This window comes from Pongo pygmaeus, chromosome 11 (genome assembly GCF_028885625.2).
Source record: "Pongo pygmaeus isolate AG05252 chromosome 11, NHGRI_mPonPyg2-v2.0_pri, whole genome shotgun sequence".
Classification (NCBI taxonomy): Eukaryota; Metazoa; Chordata; class Mammalia; order Primates; family Hominidae; genus Pongo; species Pongo pygmaeus.
The window spans coordinates 57,918,014-57,935,794 of NC_072384.2; the positions used below are offsets into that span (position 1 = coordinate 57,918,014).

Genomic DNA, 17,781 nt, shown 5'->3' on the forward strand with positions numbered 1-17,781 from the left:
CTTCAGAGATCCTGGCCTTGCCACTTACTAACTATGGCTTTGAACAATTTGCTTAATTTCTCTGGGTCTCAATTTTTTAATTTGTAAAATAGGATTAGTAATGTTTGTATGCTTGTTTTGGAGATTAGTAATACTCTAAAGCACTAAACATAGAGCTAGGAACATATGAGATAATAAATGGCAGCTAAGCCAAACAATAAAAATACATTGACTACTTAAGTCTATGGTAATCAGGAGTATGTGTGAGAAAGGGGATAGATGTCAGAACCACCTCTACAAGCCCATTTCCCTCATTAGAAACTGGATAACCATCCCCTCCTTTGTGAAAATATACAATCTATACAGTTGAAAGCTGAAATATTTTGAAAGTAGGCCTTTCCCCACCCCTAGAAAGAAAAAATTTTCCCACCCCTAGAAAGAAAAACTGGAACCAGGAGGTAAATCTTTTAACCATATTAAATACAGAAATAGTTGCTCCGCCATCACTACCGCAGCAACCCAGACTGCATGCCAGCACCTCTCTGCTGACAACTCCTTCACCATGGAGGACATGAACAAATACAGCAACAGAATTCACAGACGGACCCAAGATGAATGCAAGCAAGAATGAGCAAGACGATAGTAAAATGTGTATTGGAGGTTTGAGCTGGGATAAAAGCAAAAAAGATGTGACGGAATACTTATCTCAATTTGGGGAAGTTGTAGACTGCACAATTAACACAGATCCAATAATTGGGAGATAAAGGGATTTGGATTTGTGCTTTTCAGAGATGCTGCTAGTGTTGATAATGCCTTGGAACTGAAAGAACACAAACTGGATGGCAAACTGATAGACTCCAAGAGGACCAAAGCTTTAAAAGGGAAAGAATCTCCGTGCTGGGAGAACCACTACTCTCTTCAAAGCTGTCAGACCAGGGTCATTTAAGTCTGCAGAAGTTTTCTGCTGCCTTTTGTTCAGCTATGCCCTGCCCCCAGAGGTGCAGTCTACAGAGGCAGCCGGGCCTTCTTGAGCTGTGGTGGGCTCCACCCAGTGCAAGCTTCCCTGCAGCTTTGTTTACCTATTCAAGCCTCAGCTGGCGGGCACCCCTCCCCCAGCCTCACTGCCACTTTGCAGTTCCATCTCAGACTGCTGTGCTAGCAATGAGCAAGGCTCCCTGGGCCTGGGACCCTCCGAGCCAGGCATGGGATATAATCTCCTGGCATGCCATTGGCTAAGACCGTTGGAAAAGTGCAGTATTAGGGTAGGAGTAACCTGATTTTCCAGGTGCTGTCTGTCACAGCTTCCCGTGGCTAGGAAAGGGAATTTCCTGAACCCTTGCACTTCCCTGGTGAGGTGATGCCTCGCCCTGCATTGGCTCTTGCTTGGTGGGCTACACACACTGTCCTGCACCCACTGTCCGAAAAGCACCAGTAGGGGCCGACTGACAGCCCACATGGCCGGGTGCCCCTCTGAGACAAAGCTTCCAGAGGAAGGATCAGGCAGGAAAATTTCCTGTTCTGCAATATTCGCTGTTTTGCAGCCTCCGGTGGTGATACCCAGGCAAACAGGGTCTGGAGTGGACCTCCAGCAAACTCCAACAGACCCGCAGCTGAGGGTCCTGACTGTTAGAAGGAAAACTAACAAACAGAAAGGACATCCACACCAAAACCGCATCTGTACGTCACCATCATAAAAAACCAAAGGTAGATAAAACCACAAAGATGGGGAGAAACCAGAGCAGAAAAGCTGAAAATTCTAAAAATCAGAGTGCCTCTTCTCCTCCAAAGGAACGCAGCTCCTCACCAGCAATGAAACAAAGCTGGACGGAGAATGACTTTGACAAGTTGAGAGAAGAAGGCTTCAGACGATCAAACTTCTCCGAGCTAAAGGAGGATGTTTGAGCCCATCGCAAAGAAGCTAAAAACCTAGAAAAAAGATTAGACAAATGGCTAACTAGAATAAACAGTGTAGAGAAGTCCTTAAATTACCTGATGCAGCTGAAAACCATGGCATGAGAACCACGTAATGCATGCACAAGATTCAGTAGCCGATTCGATCAACTGGAAGAAAGGGTATCAGTGATTGAAGATCAAATGAATGAAATGAAGCAAGAAGAGAAGTTTGGCGAAAAAAGAGTAAAAAAGAAACAAACAAAGCCTCCAAGAAATATGGGACTATGTGAAAAGACCAAATCTACGTCTGATTGGTGTACCTGAAAGTGACAGGCAGAATGGAACCAAGTTGGAAAACACTCTGCAGGAAATTATCCAGGAGACCTTCCCCAACCTAGCAAGGCAGGCCAACATTCAAATTCAGGAAATACAGAGAATGCCACAAAGATACTCCTCGAGAAAAGGAACTCCAAGACACATAATTGTCAGATTCACCAAATGTAAAAATGTTAAGGGCAGCCAGGGAGAAAGGTCGAGTTACCCACAAAGGGAAGCCCATCAGACTAACAGCAGATCTCTCGGCAGAAACTCTACAAGCCAGAAGAGAGTGGGGGCCAATATTCAACATACTTAAAGAAAAGAATCTTCAAGCCAGAATTTCATATCCACCCAAACTAAGCTTCATACGTGAAGGAGAAATAAAATCCTTTACAGACAAGCAAATACTGAGAGATTTTGTCACCACCAGGCCTGCCTTACCAGAGCTCCCAAAGGAAGCACTAAACATGGAAAGGAACAACCAGTACCAGCCACTGCAAAAACATGTCAAATTGTAAAGACCATCAATGCTAGGAAGAAACTGCGTCAACTAATGAGTGAAATAACCAGCTAACATCATAATGACAGGATCAAATTCACACATAACAATATTAACCTTAAATGTAAATGGGCTAAATGCTTCAATTAAAATACACAGACTGGCAAATTGGATAGAGTCAAGACCCATTAGTGTGCTGTATTCAGGAAACCCTTCTGAAGTGCAGAGACACACATAGGCTCAAAATAAAGGGATAGGGGAGGATCTACCAAGAAAATAGAAAGCAAAAAAAAAAAAATAAGCAGGGGTTGCAATCCTAGTCTCTGACAAAACAGACTTTAAACCAACAGAGATCAAAAGAGACAAAAAGGCCAATACATAATGGTAAAGGGATCAATTCAACAAGAAGAGCTAACTATCCTAAATATATATGCACCCAATACAGGAGCACCCAGATTCACAAAGCAAGTTCTTAGAGACCTACAAAGAGACTTAGACTCCCACAAAATAATAATGGGAGACTTTAACACCCCACTGTCAACATTAGACAGATCAATAAGACAGAAAGTTAACAAGGACATCCAGGAATTGAACTCAGCTCTGCACCAAGCAGACATAATGGACATCTACAGAACTCTCTACCCCAAATCAACAGAATATACATTCTTCTCAGCACCACATCACACTTATTCCAAAATTGACCACATAGTTGGAAGTAAAGCACTCCTCAGCAAATGTAAAAGAACAGAAATTATAACAAACTGTCTCTCACAACACAGTGCAATCAAACTAGAACTCAGGACTCAGAAACTCGCTCAAAACTGCTCAACTACTTGGAAACTGAACAACCTACTCCTGAATGACTACTGGGTACATAACAAAATGAAGGCAGAAATAAAGATGTTCTTTGAAAACAAGGAGAACAAAGAAAACATACCAGAATCTCTGGGACACATTCAAAGCAGTGTGTAGAGGGAAATTTATAGCACTAAATGCCCACAAGAGAAAGCAGGAAAGATTTAAAATGGACACCCTAACATCACAATTAAAAGAACTAGAGAAGCAAGAGCAAACACATTCAAAAGCTAGTGGAAGGCAAGAAATAACTAAGATCAGAGCAGAACGGAAGGAGATAGAGACACAAAAAACCCTTCAAAAAATCAATGAATCCAGGAGCTGGTTTGTTGAAAAGATCAACAAAATTGATAGACCGCTAGCAAGACTAATGAAGAAAAGAGAGAAGAATCAAATAGATGCAATAAAAAATGATAAAGGGGTTATCACCACCAATCCCACAGAAATACAAACTACCATCAGAGAATACTATAAACAACTCTACGCAAATAAACTAGAAATCTAGAAGAAATGGATAAATTCCTGGACAAATACACCCTCCTAAGATAAACCAGGGAGAAGTTGAATCCTTGAATAGACCAATAACAGGCTCTGAAATTGAGGCAGTAATTAATAGCTTACCAACCAAAAAAAGTCCAGGACCAGATGGATTCACAGCCAAATTCTACCAGAGGTACAAGGAGGAGCTGGAACCATTCCTTCTGAAACTATTCCAAATAATAGAAAAAGAGGGAATCCTCCCTAACTCATTTTATGAGGCCAGCATCATCCTGATACCAAAGCCTGGCAGAGACACAACAAAAAAAGAGAATTTTAGACCAATAAACCTTTCCTTTATTAAGGAAAAATTCTCAATAAAGTACTGGCAAACTGAATCCAGCAGCACATCAAAAGCTTATCCACCATGATCAAGTGGGTTTCATCCCTGGGATGCAAGGCTGGTTCAACATATGCAAATCAATAAATGTAATCCATCATATAAACAGAACCAAAGACAAATCCACATGATTATCTCAATAGATGCAGAAAAGACCTTTGACAAAATTCAACAGCCCTTCATGCTAAAAACTCTCAATAAATTAGGTATTGATGGGACGTATCTCAAAATAATAAGAGCTATTTATGACAAACCCACAGCCAATATCATACTGAATGGGCAAAAACTGGAAGCATTCCCTTTGAAAACTGGCACAAGGCAGGTATGCCCTCTCTCACCACTTCTATTCAACATAGTGTTGGAAGTTCTGGCCTGAGCAATCAGGCAGGAGAAAGAAATAAAGGGTATTCAGTTAGGAAAAGAGGAAGTCAAATTGTCCCTGTTTGCAGATGACATGACTGTACATTTAGAAAACACCATTGTTTCAGCCCAAAATCTCCTTAAGCTGGTAAGCAACTTCAGTAAAGTCTCAGGATACAAAATCAACGTGCAAAAATCACAAGCGTTCCCATACACCAATAACAGACAGACAGCCAAATCATGAGTGAACTCCCATTCACAATTGCTTCAAAGAGAATAAAATACCTAGGAATCCAACTTACAAGGGACATAAAGGACCTCTTTAAGGAGAACTACAAACCACTGCTCAATGAAATAAAAGAGGACACAAACAAATGGAAGAACATTCCATGCTCATGGGTAGGAAGAATCAATATTGTGAAAATGGCCATATTGCCCAAGGTAATTTATAGATTCAATGCCATCCCCATCAAGCTACCAATGCCTTTCTTCACAGAATTGGAAAAAACTACTTTAAAGTTCATATGGAACCAAGAAAGAGCCCACATTGCCAAGACAATCCTAAGCCAAAAGTACAAAGCTGGAGGCATCATGCTACCTGACTTCAACCTATACTACAAGGCTACAGTAACCAAAACAGCATGGTACTGGTACTAAAACAGAGATATAGACCAATGGAACAGAAATGATACCACACATCTACAACCATCTGATCTTTGACAAACATGACAAAAACAAGCAATGGGGAAAGGATTCCCTATTTAATAAATGGTGCTGGGAAAACTGGCTAGCCATATGTAGAAAGCTGAAACTGGATCCCTTCCTTACACCTTATACAAAAATTAATTCAAGATGGATTAAAGACTTAAATGTTAGACCTAAAACCATAAAAACCCTAGAAGAAAACCTAGGCAATACCATTCAGGACATAGGCATGGGAAAGGACTTCATGTCCAAAACACCAAAAGCAATGGCAACACAAGCCCAAATTGACAAATGGGATCTAATTAAAATAAAGAGCTTCTGCACAGCAAAAGAAACTACCATCAGAGTGAACAGGCAACCTACAGAATGGGAGAAAATTTTTGCAATCTACTCGTCTGACAAAGGGCTAATATCCAGAATCTACAAAGAACTTAAACAAATTTACAAGAAAAAATAAAACAACCCCATCAAAAAGTGGGTGAAGGATATGAACAGACACTTCTCAAAAGAAGACATTTATGCAGTCAACAGACACATGAAAAAATGCTCATCATCACTGGCCATCAGAGAAATGAAAATCAAAACCACAATAAGATACCATCTCACATCAGTTAGAATGGCAATCATTAAAAAGTCAGGAAACAACAGGTGCTGGAGAGGGTGTGGAGAAATAGGAACACTTTTACACTGTTGGTGGGACTGTAAACTAGTTCAACCATTGTGGAAGTCAGTGTGGCGATTCCTCAAGGATCTAGAACTAGAAATATCATTTGACCCAGCCATCCCATTACTGGGTATATACCCAAAGGATTATAAATCATGCTGCTATAAAGACACATGCACACATATGTTTATTGCAGCACTATTCACAATAGAAAAGACTTGGAACCAACCCAAATGTCCATCAATGATAGACTGGATTAAGAAAATGTGGCACATATACACATGGAATACTATGCATCCATAAAAAAGGATGAGTTCATGTCCTTTTTAGGGACATGGATGAAGCTGGAAACCATCATTCTCAGCAAACTATCACAAGGACGGGAAACCAAATGCTGCATGTTCTCACTCATATGTGGGAATTGAACAATGAGAACACTTGGACACAGGGTGAGGAACATCACACACCAGGGCCTGTCGTGGGGTGGGGGGAGTGGGGAGGGATAGCATTAGGAGATATAGCTAATGTAAATGATGAGTTAATGGGTGCAGCACACCAACATGGCACATGTATACCTATGTAACAAACCTGCACGTTATGCACATGTACCCTAGAACTTAAAGTATAGTAATAAAAAAAGGGAAAGAATCCCCCAAAAAGGGTTTTGTGGGTGGATTGAGCCCAGAAACTTCTGAAAAACAAATTAAAGAATATATTGGAGCCTTTGGAAAGTTTGAAAATATTGAAATTCCCATGGATACAAAAAAACAAAAGAAGATTTTGTTTTCTCACATATATAGATGAAGAGCCAGTAAAGATTGTTAGACAGCAGATTATTATCAAATTGGTTCTGGGAAGTGTGAAATCAAAGTTGCACAACCCAAAGAGATATAGAAGCTGCAACACCAAAACAAAAAGGAAGAACAGGTGCTGCAACCAGTGAATGAGGGGGCCCTGGGGGGTCGTGACCAAGGTCAAGGCATAACTGGAATCAATGATCTAGTGACTACTATGATCGCGGATATGGGAATTACAATAATGCCTATGGTGGTGATCAAAATCATAGTGGCTATGGCAGATATGATCACGCTGGGTATAACTATAGGAACCATGACTATGCACAGTTGTATGCAGACTATAGTGGCCAAAAGAGCAGTTATTGCAAGGCATCTCCAGGGGTGGCAATCACCAAAACAATCACTACCCATACTAAAGGAGGACATTGCAGAAAACGGGAGTAGATGATGCTAAAACAACCCATCTTGCAGGATGACATTGAAGACTGGTCTTTTGTTGATCTAAGATTATTTTGTAAAAGACTTTCTAGTGTACAAGACACAATTGTGTCTAACTGTATATTGCTGCCAATTCATGTTCTTTGTTTTTACTTTGTCCTTTGCTATCTATGTTATGACTCAATGTGGATTTGTGTTTATACACATTTTATTTGTATGATTTTATATTGAACCTCAAATAAATGCTTCCTTATGTGATTATTTTTCTGTGTCAGGTACCACATAGCTCCATAAAAATATAATTTTAAATAATCAGTAATTAAGGCACAGTTTGTTGTGCGGAGAGAATTGATCCATAGGGAGAAACTGTGGTCCTTTATAAATAGCCAGCCACAGTGTCACCCTGTTTCCCAATATGTAGATATATTCCATGCTCTTAAGACTTCATCTCTCTGTTAACTGAAGTTTCCACCACATCTTTGGATGATGTTCTTTCCCCTCTGGATATCTGAAGACACTGTCCTGAGACAAAGTCACAGTGTTGTGATCACTGGAAGCTTTCTAGTAGACCATGTGTCCTCTGGATTGTAACATAATGATTGTTAGTAGCTCCTTTTGCTTTGTTCTTGTCTCTGGAAAGCCATTTTTGAATTGCTAATTACTTCTTTGTCTTTAGAGCTAATCAGTGGTCTGCTAGAAAAAGCTTTATATGCAATTATAATCATAACACCATGATGTTAATTCTCTTAGTAAAAATCCAAATAAATATAGAAAAGAACACTGTAAAACTGTGGTAGGAACTATAAAGTATTGAAAGTAATTATAACACAAGGAATTTCACAGATAGGTATGAGATTATCCATTAAAGTTTGATCAAAAGTTCAATTAAAACTTGAAGTAGTGGCAGAATAACTGATTTAGTTATATTCTGTTAGTGTTATGTCACAGCCATCACAACACTGAACAAAATATTTTCTATTTGGGCATTCTGAGGAAGCTGTATTACAGTTAACTGCAAATGCCGTGTGAGTTTAGAAAAAGTCATGATAGTAAATATCATTTTAATGTAGTTAGTGAATAAACTTGAGTAGGTAAGCATTTGCATATTCAGATGTAGGAAGGAATAGTGGAAAAGGTAAGTCTTAGATATGTTAATGTTGATCCAAGTGTTCCTGACTCGTGTCATTACAGTAGATTTTCCTGGTTCATTGAAAAGAAATAATTTCATATCTAGGTTTTAGAGGACCTAGGTAAACACAAACTTTGAATTTGGCATTCAGTATAGTTAATTGGATTTAAGGATGTTTGTCTCCAGTTAACTACTGGGATCGGCACACGTGTCCACATGCAGAGTAATTAACCTTGTGCAACCAATTTAAGTTTTTTATGCTTATGAACCTGCCTTTTAAAAAAATTTGGTGCCTGTAACTTTATTTGTTCCAGTGATATATGCACTTGTTGTGCTATAAAGTTACAATGCTCTTGTCCGTTTTTGCTTCTGTTTTTCTATTACACCTTACACCTAGGATAAGTACCAATGTTGGCTATTGCAAAGGATTCTGGTTATTCTTTCAACATGCAACTTTAGGGACTAGAAGGGAGTTCATTTTGTGTTGTCAGTAGGCACAGTGTCTAGGTAGTGAATCCTGTAAGTTCAAACGTATAATTAAGTGAAAAGTTGACCTTGAGATTGTCCTTTTCTCTGACCAAAAATGAATAAAGGCTTTTGAAATAAATAAAAATAATAAAGAAATAATAATTTGACCTCACAGTGAGAGTTTATCTAAAATTGTCCATACTATAATTTCAATAAAATATAAACCCCATTTTAAAAGGCCATAGTCATTCAGAACAGATGAAATGATAATGCACATTAGGCAACAATTCATAAAGTGTTTAACAAATTTTCATTTATAACTTATTATGTTCATGATTCTATAAAAATAAATGGAAACCACTGAGTAATTCATTCACTTATCCATTCAAAAATATTTATGTAGGGCCTAGTGCTGAGGACATGGATCTTATTTTCACTGGGGGACAAAGTGGCAGTGACATAACCAGTTTTATACAATTATAAACAAAGTGTGTATTTAAAGGGAAAAAAGGGCTTTCTTGAAGAGGTGGCAAAACTGGAATCTATAGATATTATAAATAGGAGTTACCCTGGAGCAGAGTGTGATTTAAAGGTAGGAAAGGATATTTCAAACAGAATTGCATATGCTGAGATACTATGGCAAGAAGGAAAGAGGGGACCAGGTATGGTGGCTCATACCTATAATCCCAACACTTTAGGGGGCTGAGGCAGGAGGATTACTTGAGCTCAGGAGTTCGAGACCAGCCTGGGGAACATGGCGAGACCCCGTCTCTAAAAAAATACAAAAATTAGCTGGGTGTGGTAGCACATGCCTATAATCTCAGCTACCTGGGAGGCCTTAGGTAGGAAGACAGCTTGAGCTGAAGAGGTCAAGGCTGCAGTTAGCCATCATCACACCACTGCACTCTAGCCTGGGTGGCAGGGTGAGACTTTATTCAAAAAAAAAAAAGAAGAAGGAAGTGGGGCATTTTCCAAAAACTGAAAGAAGCCAGTTGGTTGGGGAACACAGTCAAGATCATTGTGGTAGAGAAGAAGCAGGAGAGGCAGACGATGGACAAAACACAGAGAGTCTTTTAGGCTTTATTTAGGATTAGAGTCTTTATCCTAAAATCAATAAGAATCTATGGAGGAGACTTAAGGAAGGGACTGACATGCTCAGATCTGATCTTTGGAAGGTCACTTTAGCCTGGGGTATTGACAGCAGATTTGGGTGGAGGATTAGAGGAGATTTACAGAGGCCACTTAGGAGACTGTTACAGTGGATCAGATGAAAGATGATATGTAGCTTAAACTAATTCAGTGGCAATGATAAGAAGTAAATGGGGTCAAAAGACTTAAGAGGTAAAACTACAGAACTTGCTGATGGAGATAATATACAAGGAGGTAGGGTCAGGGATTGCTGCGGAATAAGGAAAAGGAAACTGTCCAAGATCTGTTCCTCATTTCTTAACAGCACAACTAGATGGGATGGAGGAATAATTTGCTGAAATATGAAACATTGGAAGAGGGCCAGATTTGAAGGCAGGTGTCAGGGAAGGTGAGAAGATAGCAATTTCATTAACTTGACTTTGAGTTGCCTTAGAGATGTCAAAGCAGGCAGGAGGGTTTAGAGCATGTAAGAGAAGGCTAGGCTGGAAATAGAAGTTTGAAACCACAATGAGATACCATCTCACACCAGTTAGAATGGTGATCATTAAAAAGTCAGGAAACAACAGGTGCTGGAGAGGATGTGGAGAAATAGGAACACTTTTACACTGTTGGTGGGACCGTAGTTCAACCATTGTGGAAGACAGTGTGGCGATTCCTCAAGGATCTAGAACTAGAAATACCATCTGGCCCAGGCTTCCCATTACTGAGCATACACCCAAAGGATTATAAATCATTCTACTATAAAGACACATGCACAAGTATGTTTATTGCGGCACTATTCACAATAGCAAAGACTTGGAACCAACCCAAATGTCCACCAATGATAGACTGGATTAAGAAAATGTGGGACATATACACCATGGACTACTATGCAGCCATAAAAAAGGATGAGTTCATGTCCTTTGTAGGGACATGGATGAAGCTGGGAACCATCATTCTCAGCGAACTATCACAAGGATGGGAAACCAAACACCGCATGTTCTCACTCATAGGTGGGAATTGAACAATGAGAACACTTGGACACAGGGTGGGGAACATCACACACCAGGGCCTGTCGTGGGGTGGGGGGAGGGGGGAGGGATAGCATTAGGAGATATACCTAATGTAAATGACGAGTTAATGGGTGCAGCACACCAACATGGCACATGTATACACATGTAACAAACCTGCACATTGTGCACATGTACCCTGAAACTTAAAGTATAATAATAATAAAAAAAGAAGTTTGAAAGTCCTTGGTGATCTTTAATGTCATAGGTAAGATTTCCTAGAAAGAGAATGAATAGATACATAGATAGATAGATAGATAGATAGATAGATACATAGATAGATACATAGATAGATACATAGATAGATAGGAGTACTTAGAAATAAGCCTCGAGAAATTCCAAGATATAATGCTAAGGTAAAGGATGATGAGCTAAAAAGGAATCTTAAAAGAAATGGCAAGAGAGAAAGGAGAAAAATCAGATTAGTATGATATTCTAGAAACTAGTGGAAGAGAACCTTTCAAGAAAGAAGGAGCCAATAATATCCAATGCATAAGTGCGTACATAAACAAAAATGTAAATTGTTAAAAGGTTTTTCTGAGGGATTAAGGTAGTAATAACAAAATTAAGAATACAAACCAGATATCTGCTTCTGGCTATAATGGTGTATCAAAGACCAGGCTTACCCTTCCACTGTAAACAACTAGAAAACTGGACAAAATATATAAAACCCATGTTTTCACAAATCGGATAACAGGCAAAACATGTCTGTGATCACTGAATAAAATGAAACAAGTTGGGTGGGACTCATGTTTGCCATGGCTTTCTGACTGGAGGTATACTTCAGGCCATACAACAGGGAGAGCATTCTCAGCATTAGTAGTCTTCAGTAATCAGAGATCAGCAGTCAGGGAAGTGAAGGCATCTGGAAGTTGTGAAGCAGAGTTATAAAAAAGAGGGAGCTATGCATAAAATCAGTTTATAAATCTGCATGTGGCTCTTCTTGAGTCTTTGCTGAATACTGAGAGGTGTGTGCGGAGAGGAAAGTAGTACAAATCCCAACAAAAATGGAACAGGAAGATAAAAGGCGAGCAGTTATTCGAGTTCACACAGGGATGAAGATGTTTGACCTCTTACTAGTTAAGGTGGAGAGTCTTTGTGAATCACCCCAATCATTCACAGTAGGGACCTCAAGAGCCTTAGGAGGAAAACTGAAATTTGTTAGAGTAAAGGCAACTCCACACACATTCTACCAAAGCTTAAAAACAAGCCTCAACCTGATCCATAAGTCTTAGCAGCCTGCCAAAACAAGGCCAAAAACTAATTTTTTTAAAAAAGAAAAATCAGGCATTCAACAATATTAACATTTACAACATCCTGTATCCACTCAAAAAGCACTCAAAGCACCAGGAATCAGACAAAAAAGTTGATCAATGAACAAAATAAAAATCCGTAAATAGTGATGGGTACAAATATACAATTAAACAGAAGAAATAAGACCTGGTATTCTATAGATCAGTAGCGTGACTACAGTTAATATTAATTTATTGCACATTTTGAAATAGCTTGGAGAGAATAATTCAAATGTTCATAACATAAAGATAAATATTTAAGGTGATGTATATTCCAATAACCCTGATTTGATTATGTGAATGTATCAAATTATCACATGTACCCTGAAAAATATGTATCTATTATGTATCAATTTTAAAAAGCACAAAAAATACAGTAAATAAAACAGAGAAATGGCAAAAATGATAGAATTAGTATGAAAGAACTTGAAAATAGATCAAATAAGTGTTATAAGTATGCTCCAGGGCTTAAAAGAAAACATAAACATAATAAAAAATGAAAGAGACAAATAAAATTTCTAGAGCTGAAAAAATGTAATATGTAAAATGAAAATGTCATTGGATGGAATTAATAGCAGATTAGATCTGCAGAAGAAAAAAATCAATGAACTTAAAGACACAACAATAGAAATTATCTAAAATGAAACACAGAGAGAAAAAAGACCAAAAAATTAACAGAACCTCAATGATATATCAGACAATACCAAGAATACTAATATACATGTAAGTGGAATGCTAGAAGAAAGGAGAGGGAATGAAGAAAAAAAATTTTTAAAAATAAAAGTCAAAATGTTTTCAAATCTGAAAAAAAAGACAAAATCACAGATTGAAGAATACCAATGAACCACAAACCAAGAATTACAAGCCTTAATAAAACCATTCAAAGGCATTTAATAATCAAATTGTTAAAAAAAAACTGTCATAAAAAATCTGAAAAACCTCTAGTGATGGGGTCGAGAAGGGAGACATTATGTATAGAAAAACACAGAGAAGAATGATCACAGACTTCACAGATAAGAATGATCACTGTACGAAACTATACAAGTCAAAAAAAATGACAGAACATCTGTAAAGTGCTGAAAAAAAGGTTTTTTTTTTTTAAAGAAAAAACCTGTCAATTTATAATCCTACGCACTCCGTGAAAATATCTTTGAAGAATAAAGACAAAACAAAAAATTTCTCAGGAAAACAAAACTGAAGAGATTTTTAGCTGCCCAACAAGGATTATTAAAGAAAGACCTGCACCCTAAGAATTATTAAAGAAAGGCCAAGCACAGTGGCTCATGCCTATAATCCCAGCACTTTAGGTAGGTCAAGGCAGGCAGATCACTTGAGGTCAGGGGTTTCAAACCAGCCTGGCCAACAGGGTGAAACACTTCCTACTAAAAATACAAAAAATTAGCTGAGTGTTATGGTGTGTGCCTGTAATCTCAGCTATTTGTGTGGCTGAGGCACAAGGATAGCTTGAACCTGGGAGGTGGAGGTTGCAGTGAGTCAAGATTGTGCCACTGCACTACAGCCTGGGCAACAGAGCAAGAAAAAAAAATGACACCAGATGGAAAAAATATGTAGCACTGTTTACTGCATATATACATGAAAAATAAATTTTAACAATGGCAAAGTACAGAATAAGAAAAATGAAAATATCGTGTTAAGGGTTTTATATAATGAATAAGCTAATAAAACATAATTTAAGATATACTATAATGAGCTAACCTATAAATTCTAGAAGAACCACTAAAAATTATAATTAATAATATCATAGTACAGATAAAGTAGAATAAAACATAATCAAGAGGGAGCAGAAAAAGGCAAAGAAAATTAAAAAAAAGATGATGAAAATTAAAAAAACCAGCAACATGGTAGGCTTACATCCAACCATAGTTATAAGTATATTAAAGGTAAATAACATAAATACTATAATTAAAAGGCAGAGATTGTCAAACATGATAAAAACAAGACAAACAATATGGTATTTACAAAAAGCCCACTTTAAATACAAACAAAACTATGGGTAAAAATACAAGAATGGCAAAAGATATACCATGAAAATACTAAATATACTATAAACAACTTTATGCCACAAAATTCAACAATGTAGATGAAATGTCCAAATTCCTAAATGACACAAATAACCAAAAATAACTCCAGAAGAACAGAAAATATGAATTCCTTATATCTATTAACTCAATTACATTATTAAAAACTTCCTCAAAGAGAAAATTCCAGATGTACACTATTTGACTGGTAAATTTTATCAATCTTCTGAGGAATAAATAATATCAACCCCATACAAACTCTTTCAGAAATTAAAGGAGAAAAGAACACACCCCAAGTCTTTTTAAAATGTTGGTATTTGCCTGATACCAAAGCCAAAAAAATAAATCACAGGAAAAGAGACCAGGCACAATGGCTCAAGCCGGTAATCCCAGCACTTTGGGAGGCCAAGGTGGGCAGATCACCTGAGGTTAGGAGTTCAACACCAGCCTGGTCAACATGGTGAACATGTGTATGATGTGATGCCTCAAATCATACACAAAAATTAACATAGGTAAAATTATAGGTTGGGTGCAATAGTTCACACCTGTAATCCCAACATTTTGAGAGGCCAAGGTGGGTGGATTGCTTCAGCTCAGGAGTATGAGACCAGCATGAAAAACATGGCAAAACCTCATCTCTACAAAAAAATATATATATACATATATATATATGTATATATATTGGGTGTCATGGCCCACACCTGTAGGTGTGTATGTATATATATATATATAAAACAAAAGCACAAATAAAAGAAAAACTTAATACAGTGGACTTTATCAAAATTAAAACTTTTGTCATAAAGACACTGTTCAGAAACTCAAGTTGCAAACAAAATACTAGGAGAAAATATCTATGGTACATATATCTGACAAAGCACTTGTAACAAAATATGTAATTAATTTTTAAAATCTCAATAGTAAGACAAAACAACCTAATTTTAGAAAGGGTAGGTCTGCGGAGGGAGGTTCCAAGATGGCCGAACAGGAACAGCTCCAGTCTACAACTCCCAGAGTAAGCGACGCAGAATGTGGGTGATTTCTGCATTTCCAACTGAGGTACCGGATTCATCTCACTGGGGCTTGTTGGACAATGGATGCAGCACACCGAGTGTGAGCTGAAGCATGGTGGGGCATCGCCTCACCCAGGAAGTGCAAGGGGTGGGGGACTTCTCTTTCCTAGCCAAAGGAAGCCATGACAGATGGTACCTGGAAAATTAGGACACTCCCATCCTAATACTGCGCTTTTCCAATGGTCTTAGCAAACAGCATACCAGAAGATTATATCCTGTGCCTGGCTCTGAGGGTCCCACGCCCACGGAGCCTCACTCACTTCTAGCAGAGCAATCTGAGATCGAACTGCAAGGCGGCAGCAAGGCTGGGGGAGGGGCGTCCGTCACTGCTGAGGCTTGAGTAGGTAAACAAAACGGCTGGAAATCTCCAATTGGGTAGAGCCCACCGGAGATCAAGGAGGCCTGCCTGCCTGCCTCTGTAGAGTCCACCTCTGGGGGCACAGCATATCTGAACAAAAGGCAGCAGAAACTTCCACAGACTTAAACGTCCCTGTCTGACAGCTTTGAATAGAGTAGTGGTTCTCCCAGCACGCAGCTTGAGATCTGAGAACAGACAGACTGCCTCTTCAAGTGGGTCCCTGACCCCTGAGTAGCCTAACTGGGAGGTACCTCCCAGTAGGGGCCATATGACACCTGAAACAGCCAGGTGCCCCTCTGAGACAAAGTGTCCAGAGGAAGGATCAGGCAGCAACATTTGCCATTCTGCAATATATGCTGTTCTGCAGCCTCCACTGGTGATACCCAGGCAAACAGCGTCTGGAGTGGACCTCCAGCAAACTCCAAAAGACCTGCAGCTGAGGGTCCTGACTGTTAGAAAGGAAAACTAACAAACAGAAAGGACATCCACACCAAAACACCAACTGTATGTCACCATCATAAAAGAACAAAGGTAGATAAAACCACAAAGATGGGGAGAAACCAGAGCAGAAAAGCTGAAAATATTAAAAATCAGAGTGCCTCTTCTCCTCCAAAGGAATGCAGCTCCTTGCCAGCAACAGAACAAAGCTGGATGGAGAATGAATTTGACGAGTTCAGAGAAGAAGGAATCAGACGATCAGTAATAACAAACTTCTCTGAGCTAAAGGAGGATGGTTGAACCCATTGCAAAGAAGTTAAAAACCTTGAAAAAAGATTAGACGAATGGCTAACTAGAATAAATAGTGCAGAGAGGACCTTAAATGACCTGATGGAGCTGAAAACCATGGCACGAGAACTACGTGACTCATGCACAAGCTTTGGTAGCCAATGTGATCAAGTGGAAGAAAGGGTGTCAGTGATCGAAGATCAAAAGAATGAAATGAAGCAAGAGGAGAAGTTTAGACACAAAAGAGTAAAAAGAAACAAACAAAGCCTCCAGGAAATATGGGACTATGTGAAAAGACCAAATCTACGTCTGATTGGTGTACCTGAAAGTCATGGGGAGAATGGAACCAAGTTGGAAAACACTCTGCAGGATATTATCCAGGAGAACTTCCCCAATCTAGCAAGGCAGGCCAACACTGAAATTCAGGAAATACAGAGAACACCACAAAGATACTCCGCGAGAAGAGCAACTCCAAGACACATAATTGTCAGATTCACCAAGGTGGAAATGAAGGAAAAAATGCTAAAGACAGCCAGAGAGAAAGGTCAGGTTACCCACAAAGGGAAGCCCATCAGACTAACAGCAGATCTCTCGGCAGAAACTCTACAAGCCAGAAGACAGTGGGGGCCAATATCCAACACTCTTAAAGAAAAGAATTTTCAACTCAGAATTTCATATCCAGCCAAACTATCTTCATAAGTGAAGGAGAAATAAAATCCTTTACAGACAAGCAAATGCTGAGAGATTTTGTCACCACCAGGCCTGCCTTACAAGAGCTCCTGAAGGAAGCAATAAACATGGAAAGCAACAACTGGTACTGGCCACTGCAAAAACATGCCAAATTGTAAAGACCATCAATGCTAGGAAGAAACTGCATCAACTAACGAGCAAAATAACCAGCTAACATCATAATGACAGGATCAAATTCACACAAACAATATTAAACTTAAATGTAAACAGGCTAAATGCTCCAATTAAAAGACACAGACTGGCAAATTGGATAAAGAGTCAAGACCCATCAGTGTGCCGTATTCAGGAAACCCATCTCACGTGCAGAGACACACATAGGCTCAAAATAAAGGGATGGAGGAAGATCTACCAAGAAAATAGAAAACA

At 38.8% G+C, this 17,781-nt stretch overlaps 1 protein-coding gene and 1 pseudogene across 3 annotated transcripts in view; one reads left to right on the forward strand and one right to left on the reverse strand.

Annotated features, from left to right (window-relative positions):
- Positions 1-17,781, reverse strand: part of CCDC148 (coiled-coil domain containing 148) — a 280,505-nt gene that overhangs the window by 241,742 nt on the left and 20,982 nt on the right. The gene's annotated exons all lie outside the window — the stretch shown is intronic.
- Positions 497-7,363, forward strand: LOC129031246 (heterogeneous nuclear ribonucleoprotein D-like; annotated as a pseudogene).